The sequence below is a fragment of the Suncus etruscus genome, chromosome 11 (genome assembly GCF_024139225.1).
Source record: "Suncus etruscus isolate mSunEtr1 chromosome 11, mSunEtr1.pri.cur, whole genome shotgun sequence".
Classification (NCBI taxonomy): Eukaryota; Metazoa; Chordata; class Mammalia; order Eulipotyphla; family Soricidae; genus Suncus; species Suncus etruscus.
Window position 1 is genome coordinate 82,863,308 of NC_064858.1, and position 21,662 is coordinate 82,884,969.

The 21,662-nt window shown below is 37.4% G+C and overlaps 1 non-coding gene across 1 annotated transcript; it reads left to right on the forward strand.

Moving 5' to 3' along the window:
* Nucleotides 1-3,428: 3,428 nt before the first annotated feature.
* LOC126023534 (U6 spliceosomal RNA) lies at nt 3,429-3,535 on the forward strand. Its single transcript, XR_007500650.1, has one exon. It is a non-coding gene; the product is annotated as a U6 spliceosomal RNA (small nuclear RNA).
* Nucleotides 3,536-21,662: the final 18,127 nt, after the last annotated feature.

A 21,662-nucleotide genomic window follows, 5' to 3' on the forward strand; every position in this document is an offset into this window, starting at 1 on the left:
CAACAAAATGGATATACTTGAAAAGTAAAATAAAAATAAGAAATGAAAGCAAAAATATCCTGAAATTATGTTTTCATCCATTCCTGGTGGTGTTACGAAATAGATCAAGTCCTTTCGAGATATACTTTTTCCAGTTCCTCAAAATAATCTTCACAGATTTTCCATTTGGATTCACAGTAATAATCTGGGTGAGGTTTAATCAAGTTCATTTGTGGTTTGTCTGTCTATTTGCTTGGCGGATGTATCTGTTAATACTTTGCAATAACTTCCGGCTCTACGTGGGGATATTATTTTCACTGGACAAGGAACCACATCGTGCTGAGTATTGAATTTAGGTCTCTAGCATACAAAGTATGTGTATTGGGTTTTCTTTCTGACTATAATGAAACGCAGTTAAAATAAGTTGTTAAATCGCTAAGTTGCTAATTGCTAAAATAAAGCCTTGTATCCAGGTCTCCCTCTCTCCATTCTGCCCCCTATTCCTAGAACTGCACTTTGGCATAAGGAACTTCTAGTATTTAAAAAAGAATTTTGGGAGGGGGGCACACCCGGTGGGGCTCAAAGATTGGCTCCTGGCTCTACGCTCAGAAATCGCCCATGGCAGGCTCAGAGGACCCTGTGGGGTGCCAGGAATCAAATCCAGGTCCGTCTGGATTCAGCCACGTGCAAGGCAAATGCCCTACCGTCCCTGTGCTCTCTGTCCCTGAGGAGCTTCCTGTTTACCATCCCAAATCACAAGGTCTGCGAGCCAAGGGACACAGTTGCTTAAGCTTCATCCTGAGTTTTAGGAAGACTGCAAAAAGCGCAAGTGCACACACACAGGGGGCACTTCTGGGCATCCACAGAGGCTCCAGCTGAGGTCCCTTCCATGCGTTCCTTGCCCTAGTACTCTGTTGACTCGGAAACGTCATTGGCACTGGCATCTTGCTCGTGGGCATGGACGGCCGACTCCATTCTCCATTGTTTTCGCTGAGGAGACATTTGTAAGACTAAGGGGCTCCTCTACCTTTTCTTGACTGGGAGACCCAGCTGCAACCGTGTCTGTGATGGCTGGAGATTTGGGCAGCTGCTGCCTTCCTCTTTCTCGGGGCTTTCTTCTTCCTTAACGTCAAATAGTGGTATCTTCTGACAGTTTGCCAAAACGGCCAGTACTGCGGCCTCAAATGAAAGTAACTTTTCAGAAGGCAGTTGATTTGGGAGATATTGCCACTGACAGCATGGAACTGCTGACTGAGGTTTATGAGATCCATCTCAGTATCATGGCACAGGCCTATGAGGTTCTCCATTGCCTTCTGATATTTTTTAGATCTGCCCTTCCTGCCGCCCACATTCTTCCCTCTACTATCTTGGTCATCTTTGTTTGCCTGTTGGATCCCCGTGTAATTGCCCCCAAATATTTATACGTCCTCTCTCACCAACTCCACAAGTAGGTACAGTCACTTCAGAGGGACCCATTTTTGATTCAGTCAATTCCCAAAGGTCAGTGTCTGAGGGAACACTATACTGGCTGGGACACTCCAGTCACAGAAATTGCAGCCGCAGAGACCAGAAAACCGTTGGACACCATCTTATATAGCAGTTGGGATCTCCAGTCCAGCCACAGCTATCGCCACCCTGCAGAGAAGGGAAAACCGTTGGACACTGCCTTATTTAGCAGCTGGAATCTTGAGTGCCCATGACCCTTTTGTAATCTCGCACGATCTCACCTGGGCCCTCAAGTAACTCTGGGGTTGTTGGAAAACAGGAAGCAGTGGGTTTCACTGAGGTGCATTCCCACTGTTTGTGGCAGATTTGGGACACTGTGGGAAGGAAAATTTCAAACTGTTGATTGACGGTTTTGATGTCTGTTTCAATGACCCTGGCATGTCCCCACGATGTCCTTCACTGTTAACTCATTTTCTGTGGCTCTGCTCGACTGCCTGCACCCCCCCTTCACACTATTACTAGTGAAGGTCCACTTAATTGCCCGCCCCCATAATATTTCTCATGCCTCACTCACCAAATCCACAAGTGAGCTCAGTCACTTCAGAGGACTCGGCCTCTAATTCACTCAGTTCCCAAAGTTCAGTGTCTGAGGGGACCTTCTGGCCACAGTGACTGCCCCGTAGAGACCGGAAAACCGTTGGACATTGCCTTATATGGTGGCTGAGATCTCGTGTGCATGCGGCCCTTTCTGTCTTTGATTTTTTTTTTTTTTTTGGTTTTTGGGCCACACCCGTTTGACGCTCAGGGGTTACTCCTGGCTATGTGCTCAGAAATCGCCCCTGGCTTGGGGGGACCATATGGGACGCCGGGGGATCGAACCGCGGTCCTTCCTTGGCTAGCACTTGCAAGGCAGACACCTTACCTCCAGCGCCACCTACCCGGCCCCCTGTCTTTGATTTTTAAGTTAATTTTTTATTTGGTTCGAAGTTGTGACAATGGATTGGTTTTAGGTTGAGGGACCCTGGATTTCCTCACAACTAGTAGTGGTTCCTTTTGTTATTAGAGTTTGTATGTATCATGTATGCAGAAAATACTGGCTAAAGACTGTATCACCACAGCAAAAGTTTCTGAAACAAATTCAACTGTTTCTGAAGCAACTCATATTGTTTCTAAAAAAAAAAAATCTCTAAAACTGAAAAGCAGAAAAGCAGTGTTTTGTATTAAATGTGGTCAACTGAATTACTCTGAGACTGGTATTCCACTGTGCCCTACTGGAACTAGGCAAGAAGAGCTTTGAATTATTTTATCCATCAATTTTGACATGCTAGACAAAAACAAATGCCAAAAACGATATAATTATAGATCAATCACGTGCTCATCAGACAGTGAATAGGATAGGCAAGATTTTTGCCCATTTACCCCAGTCCACCATAACACTTTAAAAGATGTGTAAGGGTTCAATCCCCCCATAATGACTAATTATCAGGGAGATTGGCATTAATACTAAATCATTAATAATAATTTCCCATCATGAAAACAATAAACCACAGTGGTTAATTCCCAGGAAGATTAGCATTAGCACAGATCCAGAAACAATTTTCTCCGTGAGGAAAACATCACACTTCAAATATGAATACCTTAGTCAATTGTAGAAAGTGTGTTTGGAGTATAGCCCTCTTTCTCCATTTTGTGTTGAATTCCTTGGTACCTGAATGAAGGTGGATGTTTGAACCCACCAGAATTTCAATATTGCACCTAAGACCTACATGAATGTTTCCCAATATTTACAGTGGAAAATATGGTTCTATAAAGGTTCTAAGAGTAAAATTAATAGTCTAGATCACTCTGGAAGGATGGCTACAGTAGTCCCATTTTCTTATGAGATGCTGGTGGAGAATGGGAGATCACAGATTTAAATAAGCAGGAAAGTCTATCCTGCTCTTCTTTTTTTGGACTCGTCAGGGAACTCATGTTGAATACTTGGTACAAAATTTACTCATCAGGTGCTCACTTCGGCATCACATATACTAAAATTGGAACGATACAGAGAAGATTAGCATGGCCTCTGCGCAAGGATGACACGCAAATTTGTGAAGCATTCCATATTAAAAAAAAAAAAAAAAACAAGGAAGCTACCCAGCGAGCGGGTGAGTGAGTAAGAGGTGGCTGACCATGTGGACTGCCAGGTGAAGTGCTGATTGACTCACTTGCAGAGTCCCCGCCTGGCTGTGCTTCTTCTAAGGAAATTGAGGAACTGAAGGGAGCCCTGCCCTGTGCTTCTCTGTCTTTTCTGAATCCTTGGAGCTCTCCTCAGAGCCCTGGGAAGCGAACCCCCAAAAACTGCATTATAAAGCTACCCAACAAGCGGGTGAGTAAGAGGTGGATGACCTTGGGAACTGCCAGGTGAAGTGCTGATTGACTCACTTGCAGAGTCCTCGCCTGGCTGTGCTTTTTCTGAGGAGCCTGAGGACCTGAAGGGAGCCCTGACCTGTGCTTCTCTGTCTTTTCTGAATCCTGAGACTCTCCTCAGAGCCCTGGGAAGTGAACCCCCAAAAACTGCATTCTGAAGCTACCCAGAGAGCAGCTCTCCTCAGAGCCCTGGGAAGTGAACCCCCAAAAAACTGCATTCTGAAGCTACCCAGCGAGCGAGCGAAAAAGAACATCATCGCAACAAGAAGAAAAAATCACACTAAGAACCATGCTGGATCAGAGAAGCAAGCATTTCTCTCCGGACTGTCTTCTCTGCTGCGTGCTCGGGCCTAAGATTTGATCCTGTGTGAGGCTTCATCCACGGAGGACTCCCCTCCCTTAGAGGTAAGTCGGCCCATCCAAAAAAGGCGGAGCCAGAGGAGAGTGGTGCCTGCATCATATAGCCAATGAATTCCACCACAACACATAGAAAAACCCACAATACAAGTGTGACAATGGGGAAACAACACAGGCCAGCATCAGACATAGAAAATGAAGATGACAATTCTGAGGACCAGATAATGACCAACCAACTAATCAACCTCTCAGATAAGGACTTTAGACTAGCAATATGGAAGACGCTCAAAGAACTCAAAGAAACGATGGATCAAGATGAAGAGAACACTAATAAGCACCAAGAAAATATGAAGACAGAAATCACAAAACTCCAAACTGAAATAACATGTCAACTAACAGCCCTGAAAAAGTCAGTAAAGGAAGTGAATGACAAAATGGATAAGCTCTGGGACACGGTATCAGAAGCTGAGAATAGACTTGGTGCTGTGGAAGATGAGATACATAACAATTCCATACAGCACAAGACATTGGAAAAAAAACTTAAAGCAAACGAACAGACAATAGAAAAATTAGTCAAAAAATGGGAACAGATGAAGATAGAAGTCTATGATAAGATCAACAGAAGAAACTTAAAAATCATTGGAGTCCCAGAGACCCAGGAGGAAAATTTCCAGGAAGAATCAATGGCCAAGAACATCATTAAAGAGAAACTTCCAGAGCTAAAGAATATATGTGATCAAATCCTGCATGCTCGAAGAGTACCAACCAAAAGAGACCCCAGAAAAACCACCCCAAGACATATCCTAGTCACAATGACAAATCCCACAGATAGAGACAGAATTCTGAAAACAGCAAGATCAAAAGGGGAAATTACGTTCAAAGAAGCATCCTTGAGATTTACAGCAGACCTGTCACCAGAAACACTCAATGCCAGAAAGCAGTGGTGGGACATTGTGACAACACTGAATGAAATGAATGCTTCACCTAGAATACTGTACCCAGCAAAACTCACTTTCCAGTTTGATGGAAGAATACATGGTTTCACAGACAAAAAACAGCTCAGAAACTTTACAGACTCTAAACCAGTCTTAAGAGAAAAACTGAAAGACCTAATTTAAGACAAGACTAACCAAAAGACACACCAAATTTTGATATAAAGATGGCATTAAATCCCAGGACAATTCTTTCTCTCAACGTCAATGGATTAAATGCACCAGTCAAGAGACACAGAGTGGCTAAATGGATCAAAAAACTCAATCCAACCTTCTGCTGCCTACAAGAAACGCACCTGAATAGCCTTAACAAACATAGACTCAAAATAAAAGGCTGGAGAAAAATTATCCAAGCAAACAACACCCATAAAAAAGCTGGAGTGGCCATACTAATATCAGATAATGCAAACCTTATACTCAGGAAGGTTGTAAGGGACAAAGATGGACATTTTATATTAATTAAGGGATATATAGAGCAGGAAGAAATAACTCTCCTAAACATATATGCACCGAATGAGGGGCCAGCAAAATATTTAATACAACTGTTGACAAATCTGAAAAATAATATCAATAACAACACAATAATTGTGGGGGACCTTAACATGGCTTTGTCAACACTGGATAGGTCAACCAGACTGAAACCCAACAAGAGTATACTAGACCTGAGGAGAGAAATGGAAGAAAGAGGCCTAGTGGATATATATAGGACACTCCATCCCCAGAAACCTGGATACACATTCTTCTCCAATGTACATGGGACATTCTCCAGGATAGACTACATGCTGCCACATAAAACATACCTCCATAAGATCAAGAGGATAGAAATTTTGCAGACTACCTTCGCTGACCACAAGGCTCTGAAATTATTTGTGAATTCCAAAGGGACTCAGAAGAAAAACTTTAACACCTGGAAGTTAAACAGCCTCATGCTCAATAATCAGTGGGTCCGAGATGAAATCAAGGAGGAAATCAAAAGGTTCCTGGAAACAAATGACAATAAAGACACAAACTATCAGAACATATGTGACACAGCAAAAGAAGTACTGAGAGGAAAACTTATAGCTTTGCAAGCACACGTCAGCAAGGAAGAAGGAGCTTACCTGAGTAGCTTAATGACACAGCTAATAGAACTAGAAAGTGCTCAACAAAAGGACCCAAAAACAGGGAGACAGAAGGAAATAACAAAGCTGAGAGCAGAAATCAACGAAGTGGAAACCCAAAAAACAATCCGAAAGATCAACAAAAGCAGAAGTTGGTTCTTTGAAAAAATAAACAAGATTGATAGACCACTGGCAAACCTAACAAAGAAAGTGAGAGAGAGAAACTTAATAACTCGTATTAGGAATGAAAAAGGAGAGATTACTACTGATATGACAGAGATTCAAAGGGTAATCAGAAACTACTTTGAGAAACTCTACGCCACTAAAAATGAGAACCTGGAAGAAATGGATAAATACTTGGACTCTTATAATCTTCCACGGTTGAAGGAAGAGGATGTAGCATATCTAAACACCCCCATCTCCATTGATGAAATTAAAACAGTAATCAAATGTCTGCCCAAAAACAAAAGCCCAGGCCCAGATGGATTCACTAATGAATTCTTTCAAACTTTCCAAGAGAAACTACTACCAATCTTGGCAAGACTCTTTTATGAAATTGAACAAACGGAAACACTTCGAAATAGCTTTTATGAAGCCAACATCACCTTGATACCTAAACCAGACAGAGATGCTACAATAAAAGAAAATTACAGACCAATGTCGCTGATGAACGCAGATGCAAATATCCTCAACAAAATCCTGGCAAATAGCATTCAATGCCTCATTAAGAAGATCATCCACTATGATCAAGTAGGTTTCATCCCAGGAATGCAAGGATGGTTTAGCATCCATAAATCTATCAATGTAATACACAACATAAACAAAAAGAAAAATAAAAACCACATGATCATATCAATAGATGCAGAGAAAGCATTTGATAAGGTCCAACACTCATTCTTGATCAAAACTCTCAGCAAGATGGGAATGGAAGAAACCTTTCTCAATATAGTTAAGGCCATCTACCATAAGCCAGTGGCAAACATTATCCTCAATGGAGAAAAACTAAAAGCCTTCCCTCTAAATTCTGGCACAAGACAAAGCTGTCCTCTCTAACCACTCCTATTCAACATAGCACTGGAAGTACTTGCTATAGCGATTAGGCAAGAAATAGATATCAAGGGAATCCAGATAGGAAAGGAAGAATTCAAGCTCTCACTGTTTGCAGATGACATGATACTCTACTTAGAAAACCCTAAAGACTCTACCAAAAAGCTTCTAGAAGCAATAGACTCATACAGCAAGGTGGCAGGCTACAAAAGTAACACACAAAAATCAATGGCCTTTCTATACACCAATAGTAATAAGGAAGAAATGGACATTAAGAAAACAACCCCATTCACAATAGTGCCACACAAACTCAAATATCTTGGAATCAACTTGACTAAAAAATGTGAAGGACCTGTACAAAGAAAACTATAAAACTCTGCTCCAAGAAATAAGAGAGGACACGCGAAAGTGGAAACGCATACCCTGCTCATGGATTGGCAGGATTAACATCATCAAAACGGCAATACTCCCCAAGGCATTGTACAGATTTAATGCTATCGCTCTAAAGATACCCATGACATTCTTCAAAGATGTGGATCAGGCACTTTTGAAATTTGTTTGGAACAATAAACACCCTAGAATAGCTAAAGTAATCATTGGGAAAAAGAATATGGGAGGAATAACTTTCCCCAACTTTAAACTTTACTACAAAGCAATAGTTATCAAAACAGCATGGTATTGGAATAAGGACAGGCCCTCAGATCAGTGGAATAGGCTTGAATATTCAGAAAATGTTCCCCAGACATGCAATCACCTAATTTTTGATAAAGGAGCAAGAAATCCTAAATGGAGCAGGGAAAGCCTCTTTAACAAGTGGTGTTGGCACAACTGGATAGCCACTTGCAAAACATTGAACTTACACCCCCAGCTAACATCTTGTACGAAGGTAAAATCCAAATGGATTAAAGACCTCGATTTCAGACCCAAACCATAAGATATATAGAACAACACATAGGCAAAACACTCCAGGACATTGAGACTACAGGCATCTTCAAGGAGGAAACTGCACTCTCCAAGCAAGTGAAAGCAGAGATTAACAGATGGGAATATATTAAACTGAGAAGCTTCTGCACCTCAAAGGAAATAGTGCCCAGGATACAAGAGCCACCCACTGAGTGGGAGAAACTATTCACCCAATACCCATCAGATAAGGGGCTAATCTCCAAAATATACAAGGCACTGACAGAACTTTACAAGAAAAAAAAATATCTAATCCCTTCAAAAAATGGGGAAAGAAATGAACAGACACTTTGACAAAGAAGAAATACAACTCGCCAAAAGACACATGAAAAAGTGCTCCAAATCACTAATCATCAGGTAGATGCAAATCAAAACAACGATGAGATACCACCTCACACCACAGAGAATGGCACACATCACAAAGAATGAGAATAAACAGTGTTGGCAGGGATGTGTAGAGAAAGGAACTCTTATCCACTGCTGGTGGGAATGCCGTCTAGTTCAACTTTTATGGAAAGCAATATGGAGATTCCTCCAAAAACTGGAAATCGAGCTCCCATATGATCCAGCTATACCACTTCTAGGAATATACCCTAGGAACATAAAAATACAATACAAAAAACCCTTCCTTACACCTATATTCATTGCAGCACTATTTCCCATAGCAAGACTCTGGAAACAACCAAGATGCCCTTCAACAGACGAATGGCTAAAGAAACTGTGGTACATATACACAATGGAATATTATGCAGCTGTCAGGAGTGATGAAGTCATGAAATTTTCCTATATATGGATGTACACAGAATCTATTATGCTGAGTGAAATAAGTCAGAGAGAGAGAGAGAGAAAAACAAAGAATGGTCTCACTCATCTATGGATTTTAAGAACAATGAAAGACATTCTTGCAATAATAATTTTCAGACACAAAAGAGAAAAGAGCTGGAAGTTCCAGCTCACCTCAGGAAGCTCACCACAAAGAGTGATGAGATTAGTTAGAGAAATAACTACATTTTGAACTGTCCTAATAATGAGAATGTATGAGGGAAATGGAGAGCCTGTTTAGAGTACAGGTGGGGGTCGGGTGGGGAGGAGGGAAACTTGGGACATTGGTGATGGGAATGTTGCACTGGTGATGGGGGGTGTTCTTTACATGACTAAAACCCAAACACAATCATGTATGTAATCAAGGTGTTTAAATAAAAAAATAAAAATAAAAAAAAACAAAATTTACTCATCTGGGAACTCTTGTTGAATAGTTGGTATAAAATTTACTCAGAAACCAAATTCAAGGTATTTAGACAAAGATTTTAGGAATTCTGGGAATTCTGCCAGATGCAGAATTTTTTGAAAAATTGACCAGAGGTTTTTAGAAGACAGATTAAATATTTGGATGCTCAACAACTTCTGACAAAATCCTTAGCCTTTTACAATGCCATTAAAATTGTTAAGCTATATTATATCCCATTAGGAAGAAATAAGATGACATGCAATTTTTCATGCTTTAGAAAGTTGGAAACTTACCATAATCTCCCAACCCCCACCACTGTACATTTAACAACTTATACTATTCAGATACAAACTTTGTGGAATAAGATTGTTGGCTTTTGCCCAAGAAGACTACATGGACTTTGCCCATGATGTGGCAAAGGATTTCATTGGGCGAGAGAATATCTTTCATCTCGTAATATCTTCAGGGTAGACGGGAAGTTTGCAAAAGCAATTCCATGAGTTCAGATCATACTTTAACTGTGATAACATGGAACATTAAAAAAAAAAACCTGCATGATTCAATCATTTATTTTTTGCCCAAGAGAATAGACCTGCCCCCTTGAGGCCAAGACTTAATTAACCAATCTTGGGAAACTAAGTCATAAATTAATCCCAAGCCCATAAAATCAGTGAACCTTTTTATCACTATTCAGCTTCTCAACCTACCCCAAGAGAAATCCAAAGCATAAGCTCATTAAAGCCAGATAACAATGTAAAATTGTAACTGTCGAGACAATACAGCAGGAAAATTTGGCTTACATGTGGCTTCTCTGGGTTCTGTGCATGGAATCCCTCTGCTTCCACAAAGCACCTTGAGGAGTTTAGAGCCAGGAGACAGAGCTTACAGTTCTCAGTGTGGGCCCTTTTTCCTTGTATTTTTGTATGTAGTCCTCATACAAATATTACAATGTTAAGTTCTATGATTCATTCATCAGCCACAGTAGAAAATAATTAAGTGTGATTGATTTTGGAATATACAATTTTAGCCATTTGCATTTCCTGAAAGCATCTTTACTACCTAATTGATTCAGTTATCAAAATGCCTATAATACTTTCTTTGCTTGCATGAGTCCGAGCTGGGTTTGATCTCTGGCATCACGTTACAGTCCCTCCAAGCTTGCCAGGAGTGTTTTCTAAGAACGAGCAGAACTAGATGTAACTCCTGAGTGCTGCTGGTATGTCCCAAAATGTTATGAATAAATAAGAAAATTGAATGAAGAAAACACATAGGCATGATGTAAGCAAAAGAAACCATCAGCATCAGAAAAAAGCAACAATTCTGTCAATAAGATATAAAGAATCCCCTACTTCTTCCCATGTGTGTGTGGGGAAGCCGGAATGGGTGTGTAAAACAAAACCTCAGCCTCTGCCTCCCTTTTCGGGGGGGGGGGAATGCCCCGCTGGATGTGTGCAGCTTAATCAAGTTCACTCCCGGTGCTATAGGGAGTATCGAGAGTGTACCAAAAATAAGACAGGAGCTATTAAACGGTCCCTTATGGTCTTTATGGGGTGGGATTCTCCCCTATCTAATACCCCTACTGGGGCCCCCTAGCACACTGGATTCTAGCATTAGAAGCCTTTCTACAAGAAGTGGGGCTTGAAAAGGAAAGTCAACCCCGCCTCCACCAACCTTGGCAGATGTCCCGCCCCTTAAGGAAGTCGTCACTACCTCGGCCCCACCAATAACTCGTATTACTTTGGCAGATGTCCCGCCCTTAAGGAAGTCGTCACTGCCCCTTCTCCCACCCCCTTCTTAGGGTTATATAAAAACGAACTTAGCCCTACACGTCGGGCAGCTAGATTAGGACCTGTAAGACCACTAAGTAGTAAGCTAGGCACAGAGGGGACCACTTATTTTAGCAGCCCCGAGGGTAAGGGAAGAGGTTATGGGAAGAAGGACGTTAACGGAGGTCGAGGGAGGACAATTCGGTGATGGGAATTCCCCTGATTTTATGTTAATATGTACCTAAAATATTATTGTCAATGATATGTAAGCCTCTATGATTAAAATAAAAATTATATTTAATTAAAAAATATAAAGAATATATCAAAAATATGGGAAGTAGTCTTGGTTGATAAGGATATAATAAAAATAGAAATCTTGATCACTGGTAGATTTTGGTATAAATAGTACCTAAATTCATTATTATGGAAAATTTATAATAGGTCGCTAATTAAGACTAAAACCCCATTCTGTGGGTGGCTTTTGTAACCTAGACACTATTTCTTTTGGGGTGCAGAAACTTCTCAGCTTAATATATTCCCATCTATTTATCTCTGCTTCCACTTGTTTGGAGAATGCAGTTTCCTCCTTGAGATGCCTTTAGTCTCAATGTCATGGAGTGTTTACCTAAGTGTTTTCTATATACCTTATGGTTTCAGGACTGATATCAAGGCCCTTAATCAATTTGGATTAGACCTTTGTTCAAGGTGTTAGCGGGAGGTCTGAGTTCACTTTTTTGCAAGTGGCTAACCAGTTGTGCCAACACCACTTGTTGAATAGGCTTTCCTTGATCCATTTTGGATTTATTGCCATTTTATCAAAAATTAATTGATTGTATGTCTGGGGAACATTCTCTGAATACTCAAGTCTATTACAATGATCTGGGGAGCTGTCTTTATTTCTATACCATGCTGTTTTAATAAGTATTGATTTGTAATGCAATTTATAATTGGGGAAAGAAATGCCTCCCCAATACCCATAATAGGGGAATAATATAAAAAACATACAAGGCACTGATAGAACTTAACAAGAAAAAACATCTAACCCCAACAAAAATGTGGAGAAGACTTGAACAAATACTTCCTCAAAGAAGAAATACAAATAGTCAAAAGACACATAATTTTTTTTCACATCACTAATCATCAGGGAGATACAAATCAAAACAACAATGAGGTACCACCTCATGTCAAAAAGAACAATCAGTGCTGGTGGGGATGTGGAGAGAAAGGAACTCTTATTCATTGCTGGTGGGAATGCCATCTAACCAAGCCTTTATGGAAAAAATATAGAACTTCCTCAAAAAACTAGAAATTGAACTCCCATATGATTCAGCTATACCACTGCTAGTGATATACCCTAGGAACACAAAAATACAGTTCCAAAATGTCTTCCTCACACAATATTTATTGCAAGGATATTTACAATAGCTATCCTCTAGAAACAACTAAGATGCTGTTCAACAGATGAATGGCTAAAGAAACCGTGGTCCATATACACAATGGAATATTATGCAGCCATTAGGAGAGATGAATTATGAAATTTTCCTATACATGATGTACATGGAATCTATTATGCTGAGTGCAATAATTCAGAGGGAGAGAGACACACACAGAATAGTCTCACTCATCTATGGGTTTTAAGAAAAATTAAAGACACTATTGTAATAACATCCAGATATGATTAAAATGAGAGCCAGAAGGAATGGCTCACAATATGAAATAACTGCACTAAAAACATTCATGACAATCTTAATGAATGAGAGAAGTAGAATGCCTGTCTCAAATACAGGCATGGGTGAGAAAGATGGTGTGGCACTGGTGGTTGGAATGTTGCTCTTTGTAAAGGGGTGTGTGTTCTGTTTATGACTGAAACCCAACTAAAATCATGCTTGTATTTATGGTCCTTAAATAAATATGTTATATTAAAAATAAGACTAAATCCAATATGACCAAATGAATCTATTACTGACACTTACATTAATAGGAACCACAATATTAAATTCAAAGAATATATGTTTATTAGACATGTAAGTAAAATGGTCAGAATATAAGTTCAAACCAATGTCAAAGAATAGGTGTATAGATAAATAATTATTAAAATATATTAGTAATACTATAAGCTACAAAATATCTGTCTTATACATTATAGATGCAGCTATAAGGAATGCTGTTAAAGAAACTTGATCTAGAAAAACATACACACATTAAATGGCAACCTTTGGATTTTAACTTCAATATTAAGGTTTCTTAGAAATGTAGAAAAGTGCTCTCGGAGTGGAGAAAAAATAGTGTGACATGACATGAAAATCATATTTCTGGCTCTAGGTTTGAAAGTGTAGTAAATTTGTACAACAAAATCACAAGTCTTAAAGTACTTTAAACACATTAATAGAACTATAATAAAAATAAAATTAAAAACCAACAACAATAAGGGCTGGAAAGATAGAATATGCCTTGCATGCAACAGATCCTAGTTTAATCTCAGGCACAGCAAGATCCACAGAGTATATTCAAGTGATATTCTGCATTTCATGAAGACCACAGCAGTGAAATGTTAGATATATATCCCCTGACACTACAGAGCCAAGTACCACAGTATCCTTGGATCCTAATCTTGAACTTTTTTTGTCCTCACATTAAATCTGGTCTTGGTTATCTGAGTAGAATCCAAGCACACTGAATATCAATATAGAAGATTTGCTTTTGAAATAAAATGTAGTCTTTTTTCCTCATTTCTAAGATTTGTGCAATTATATATCAGCAACACACTTATTAAATGATGATAAATTATTTTCTACTTTCATTACACTGTAGAATATATTATACAGAAAGTTAGTTTCCCCCCTTGCTTTATTTTCTTGGCTATTCTTGATTGCTCAGGTAGGCACTGGATCTATGCTAAAGATCAATCGTAATAAGGATTGAGGTACATGATCCACTGCACACAACACTTATATTTTACCTGCTATAGTGTCTACCATATGCCTGAAAGCTTTGATTCAACCATATAGTAATCAATGAGTCCGTTTATTTATTTTGCTTGGTTTTGTTTTAAAATCAGACACAATAAATCACACTGTTTTTTTTATTGGTCTTGGTTTAGGATGCTCATGATCATGCTCAAAGAACAATTATGTGGAGCTTGTGATAAGACACAGGAAATCACATAGTAGGCACTCACTTTCATCAAAATATTTATCCATTTTTATATATCTATGTGGAATATAACAACTATCTCTTCATGGTAATATTTAAGATCACTATATATACATATTTTCTATAGTTCAACAAAACTATATTCTATTTGTTTTGATATCTCATTTTCAGAAATTCCAGAGGTAGGTGTTTTCAAAAGGAAACTGTTATAATCTTAGTATCTAAGAAAGCTGTCACCTATTGTCCCACATGACATAATTCCCATAGAGGTCTGTGAGACTTTGCCAAATTTCAATTATTAGTTTTATTAGTCATATGTAAATTTTGGCCTCAAAGGGATTCTCATTTATTCACAGAACCCTTCTAAGAAATTGATAATAAAACATTAATCTTCATTCATTTTATAAAATGTTATCTTAAGATTGCATTAATAGGAACATAGAAGCATGCTTTGCATGAGTCCCATCTGAGATCACTTTGCTGGGGCAATCCTTGAGCAGAGAAGTAGTAGTAAGCTCTGGACACTGACAGGTGTGGCCATACCCCTTCTCTACTTTAAAAGAAAAAAATCTATATTTTATATATATAATAGATTTCATCTATTTATCTTTATAGTCTTATTAAATTTGTCAGACTTTAAAGACACATTTTTATTTCAATTCTGAGTAAACAAATATATTTTCCAGATTGAAAGTAGAATAGACTCTTTTTTTTGTTTTGTTTTGTTTTGTTTTTCGGCCACACCCGTTTGATGCTCAGGGGTTACTCCTGGCTAAGCGCTCAGAAATTGCTCCTGGCTTGGGGGGACCATATGGGACGCCGGGGGATCGAACCACAGTCCTTTCTTGGCTAATGCTTGCAAGGCAGACACCTTACCTCTAGCGCCACCTCGCTGGCCCCTAGAATAGACTCTTGGAGAGTGACTATTTGGGGCAAATGTAACTGAAATTTTTGAAAACATATTACTATTCTGCAAATTGTGTAGCAAATGGAGAAAAACTTACTAATATGTTCAAATTATTAGAATATGTTGAACTAATACTTTAACTTTCACAATAAGGTAAGAATAGTTGTACTTTGTATATTTAATTTGCCATTTTATTTCCTGGATTTGAAATAAATAGCTGATGCCATATTTACAAACAGTATTAAGTCAAGTAATCCCCAAGTGTTTTGCTGTTATTTTTCTAGAATACTTGAATAAAAATGATAACATTTAATATGTGTATTTACTTCATTTATTATTTAAATTGAGGTATTTTCCTGTTTACTTTTTTATAGCAACATAAATAAGAAAATATATAATACTTAAGTATGAATGTTTTCAAGAGTTAAGAAGTGAGTGGTGCAGATAAATTTCATGAACTCTTAGAAGGAATCAGTTCGTAATATAATATTTTAGCAATGTGTCTAAACTTTATATAAATAAAATTAAAATCCAAAATAGCTACAGTATTGAAATTCAGATCTGCTTCTTTAATTAAGTGCAAATATAAATGAACATTCAATAAAGAAAATTTTATAGATCAATTAAATTGATCAAAGTCTATTCTTCCTACTTATCACCAAAGATAAGCACTCAATGTCAGGTGCATAAGTGATATGAAATCTAGGATATGGCTTTGCATTCAAATGACACTTTTTAAGTACTGATGGTTTAATTTTTTTCTAATTTATTTCAATTCCAAGGGACTCTGTTTAAAGATTGTGGATTGCCAGATGCTTATTCTCAGATTACTGTGAATGTATTGTTAGATCACTAGTTCATATTTTATAAATTGTAATTGATTTTCTTATAGGATATTATAAAAGTTATCTGTTGATCTCTATGGGTAAAGAAAACAAAGTGAATTATAGAAGCAATATGTATATGAGTGTATATGCATTCTATATGAGAAAACACTTATTTGAAAAATTTATTTCAATAATTAAGAATAAATATGCAAGAATCATGTTAGAGTTAGCTAATTATATCTTAATATTAAATCTATTTCTATCCTATCATGGAGAAAAATGACATACTTGATTTTTGTTGCCTATCAGAAATCGATTTTCCCATGCTATTTATTACATAGTAATTCTTGAATAGAAATTTAAAAACCAATGACTCACACTAAAACTTGAGCAGTTCTTTTCCTTAGTCATTACTAGAAAACATTTATAATCTTGAAAATTCACCTACTAGATCAATAATAAAAGGAATGTTAAACAGTGGGCACAGTGGCTTTTGTTGCATGTGTAAATGAAGTAGTATTTGATTCAGAGTAATAAATAGAAAGGAATTAAGGTAGAAAGAATAACATAAAGGAATATAATTCGAAATCAATTCTTTAAATTTTTATGTGCCAAATAAACTGTGCATTTTTTCTATATACACCAATACATATTAAAACAGTTTTTTCCTTGTGAAATTGATAGAAGAATGGTAGCAGTCAATAACATAAACTCCAGGAAAAAGCAATGACTTTTTTTAAAGGAAAAAATTTTTGAGATTCAATATGACATTGAGGTAATGTCACAATCAAGGCAATATTTGCAGTGGATTTTTATAATAAAATCAAAGAAACAGTTGTCACTGAAGGCCTTTATACAAAACTAACATTTTGTTTGACAGAAAATTTATTAATTAATCTAATATTTTAGAAATTTATAAGGGAACTGACTTTCACTGTAATAAACTTGCTTTGGGAAAATGTGGTCAGGCATAAAATATAATAGCATTATTTGAAACTTCTAGCTATATATTAAAATAACAAAAATATATTTGATCAAGCTACCCCAGTTAATTCCTAGTATTAACATATCAATGATCAACATGTATGGTCTCCTTCAGGGCTGGCTATATAGTATTTATAGTATTTCCTAACCACATAGAAGGGGCAAAACACTAAGCACTGGTGTGTGTGAACAAAAATAAAAAGATCCAGTCAGAGAAATAGTAGATTGGGAAGGTTCTTGCCTTCCATGTACCTAATAGCCTGAGATTCTCAGATTCTCACCACCACCTCAAAACCCACTCATGACTTTGTTAGTTAGTGAACCATGACTGCAGATTCAGCAGTAAGGCATAAACTCAGTCTGGTATAATTAAAAATCCAAGCATACAAACAATAACAATAGAGAATGATCTTTTAAAATGAATCACAGCAACTAAACAATGTAGAGAAGACATTGAGATTTGGTAGTTTAATGAAGTTCCCCTGGAAATCTCTAAATTGTCTTATAAGGGGGAAATCCACAGGTAGGCAAATAAATAATATTGCATTATCAGTCTTGAGAATAAGAAAATTCAAGAAGATTGCCTGATGACTTTTATCTAAGTTTAACACAGAATTTTTCTTCAGGTTATTCTGCTTGATACATTTAAGTGAAGAGAACTCAGAAAACACTTTATGGGGCTGGCGAGGTGGCGCTAGAGGTAAGGTGTCTGCCTGGCAAGCGCTAGCCAAGGAAGGACCATGATTTGATCTCCCGATATCCCATATGGTCCCCCCAAGCCAGGGGCAATTTCTGAGCACTTAGCCAAGAGTAACCCCTGAACATCAAATGGGTGTGGCACAAAAAACCAAAAAAAAAAAAAAAACCCAAAACTATTTACCTTGCTCACTCATCAGCTTGGTTAAAAATATGATCTTAATTTTTTTTACATCCAGTTATCCTATTGTACTAACACCATTTGTTGAAGAGAATGTCTAGTTCATTTTTATTTTCCCAAATCCTTTGTCAATGATTAATTGAGCATTTATTTGGTGTGTTGTCCCTGGATGTTCTGTTTTGATCTATTGGTCTGAGTATGTCTGTGACCCAAAAACCAAAAAAAAAAATAAAAATAAAAATAAAAAAATAAAAGGAAATAAAAAAATTTCCTTGAAACAAATGACAATAAAGACACAAACTAAGAACCTATGGGACACAGCAAAAGCAGTACTGAGAGGAAAATTTATAGCTTTGCAAGCACACATAAGGAAAGAAGGGGCAGACCTGAATAGCTTAATGAGGCAACTCATAGAATTCGAAAGTGCTCAACAAAAGCAACCAAAAATAGGGAGACAGATGGAAATAACAAGGCTGAGAGCAGAAATCAAAGAAGTGGAAACCCAAAAAAATCTGAAAAATCAAATTAAGCAGAAGTTGGTTCTTCGAAAAAATAAACAAGATTGATAGACCATTGGCAAAAGTAACAGAGAAAAAAAAGAAAGTTGATATCTCGTATTAGAGATGAAAAGGGGGAGATAACTACCAATATTGCAGAGATTCAAAGGGTAATCAGAAACTACTTTGAGAAACTGTATGCCACTAAACATGAGAACCTGGAAGAAATGGATAAATTCTTGGACTCATAAACTTCCAAGGCTGAATAAAGAGGAGGTAGCATATCTAAATACCCCCATCACTATTGAGGAAATTAAAACAATAGCCAAATGTCTACTGAAAAACAAAAGCTCAGGGCCAGATGTATTCACTAATGAATTCTTCTAACCTTTCAAGAGGAACTACTACCAATCCTGGCAAGATTCTTTCATGAAATCGAAAAAACAGGAACACATTCAGGTAGTTTTTATGAAACCAACATCACCTTGATAACTAAACCAGACAGAGATATTACCAAAAAAGAAAACTACAGACCAATATCCCTAATGAACACAAATTCAAAGATTCTCAAGAAAATCCTGGCAAATAGGATTCAATGCCTCATTGTAAGTTCATCTACTATGATCAAGTGGGTTTTATCCCAGGAATTCAATGATGGTTTAACATTCGTAAGTCTATCAACATAATACACAACATCAACAACAAGAAAAATAAAAACCACATGATCATATCAATAGATGCAGAGAAAGCATTTGATAAGGTCCAACACCCATTCTTGATAAAAAAAAAAAAACTCTAAGCAAGATGGGAATGAAAGGAACCTTAGCAGGCTCGGGGAACCCTATGGGATGCCAGGATTCAAACCACCATTGGTTCTGGGTCAGCACTTGCAAGGCTAACGTGCTACCACTGTGCTATCTCTCCGGCCCCTAACTTTTCTTTTGTTTTGCTATTTTTTTTTAATTTCAGGATCGTGGTTATTGTGTGATTGGCATCTTTATTGCTGTGATGCATTTTGAATTTTTTGTTTGATTTTTAGAAATAAAATTTAATATTGTTGTTAGGTTTCTCCGTTTTCCCCTTCTCTTAAACTGATATTTATAGCCTCTAGAAGGACTCCTCCCATTTTTTGCTTGTTTGATTTTTGCCTCATTTTATTTGATTTTAATTTTTTCAAACAGGACCACATTATTTGAACCATCTTATTTCTCCTCACAAATTGAGGGGTAAATAATGGAGGGTATGAAGACAAAACAGTCTCATGAATATTAAGTAGAAATAAAAAATGATCAGACATGCTATACACAGAGGGGACCACTTATACTAGTAACCCGGGTAGTAAAGGAGGGGGATGTGGGATGCATGCTTTGAACAGGGATGGATGGAGGACAACATTGGTGGTGGGAGTGCCCCTGATTCAATGTCACTATGTACCTAAAAAATTACTGTGAAAGATTTGTAATCCACTTTGGTCAAAATAAAAATAAAAAAAAATACAGGTGGGTACAGAAAGTAGAAACATATACTCCTTTTATGGATTGAGAGAATTAACATTATTAAAATGGCAATACTTCCAAAAGTGTTATACAGATGTAATGCAAACCCTCTATGAATACCCATGATATTCTACAAATAAGTGAATCAAACACTCCTGAAATATTTTTGGTCAATAAATGTCGAATAGCTAAAGCAACTCTTTTGAAAAATAAAATGGGAGGAATCACTTTTCCCAATAATAAATTTACTATGAAGGAATAATGAAGGAAGCATGGTACTGGAATAAAGACAAACCCTCAGATTAATGGGTTAGACTTGATTATTCAGAGATTGACCATTAGACTTAAAATCAATTCATCTTGGATAAAGGGTCAAGAAATGCAAAATGGAGCAAGAAAAGCGTCTTCAACGAGTGGTATTGTTACAACAGTTCAGCCACATGCAAAAAAGCAAACTCAGACCTCTCACCATTCACAAAAGTTCAAATCAAAATGAATTGTATACCTTGATATCGACCTGCAACTATAAAGTATATAGAAGAAAATGTAGGCAAAACACTTCGTGACATTGAGACTAAATACACTTCTATTTGGAAATATCACTGTCCAAACAAGGGGCAGCAAAGTTAAAGTAATAGGATTACATCAATCTGAAAAGCTCCTGCAATTCAAAGGAAACAGTGACTTGATTATAAAGGCCACCTACAGAAAGGGAGAAACTATTGGCCTACTACTCTTGAGATACTATGTACTGGTACTGAAAAAAATCAACCCCATAAAAATGGGAAATAAAATGATCAGAAAATTTTATCAAATAAGGAATACAGATGGTCAAAAGATATATGAAAAATGCTCCACTTCACTAATAATTAGATCAAAACAACAATGACATATCATTTCATGCCACAGAGACTGGCACATAAAGCTCAAGAACAAGCAGTGCTAGCATGGATGTGGAGAGAAGGTAACTCTCCTTTACTGATGGTGGGAATGCTACGTAGTTCAACCTTTCTGGAAAACAATTTGGACATTCCTTATAAACTTGACGTTGAGTTCCCATATGATCCAACAATACTATTACTGGGAATATACCCTAGAACCACAAAAGTACAGTATAATAATGCATTCTGCACTCCTATGTTCATAGTTTATATTAGCACTTTTTACAATAGACAAAATCTGGAAAATATCAGGTGCTTGACAACAAATGAATGGCTAAAGTAACTGGGGCATATCTACACAATGGAACGCTATGGAGCTATTAGAATAAACGAAGTCTCAAATTTACCTATACTGATACGGAGATTATTAACTTGATTGAAATAAGTCAGAGCAGATTTTTAAACACAGAATCATCTCACACTTCTGTGGTATTTAAGAAAAAAAGTATAGTATATATAAATGTTATAGTATATACCTGGGCTGGATCAATAGCAGAGCGGTACAGCATTTGCCTTGTATGCAGCTGGTTCAGGAAGGAAGGTGGTTTGAATCCCGGCATCCCATATAGTCCCCCAAGCCAGGAGTGATTTTTGAGTGCATAGCCAGGAGTAACCCCTGAGCATCACTGGGTGTGGCCCAAACACCACCCCAAATATGCCTTGCATGCAGCAGATTCAATAATAATACCTAGATAC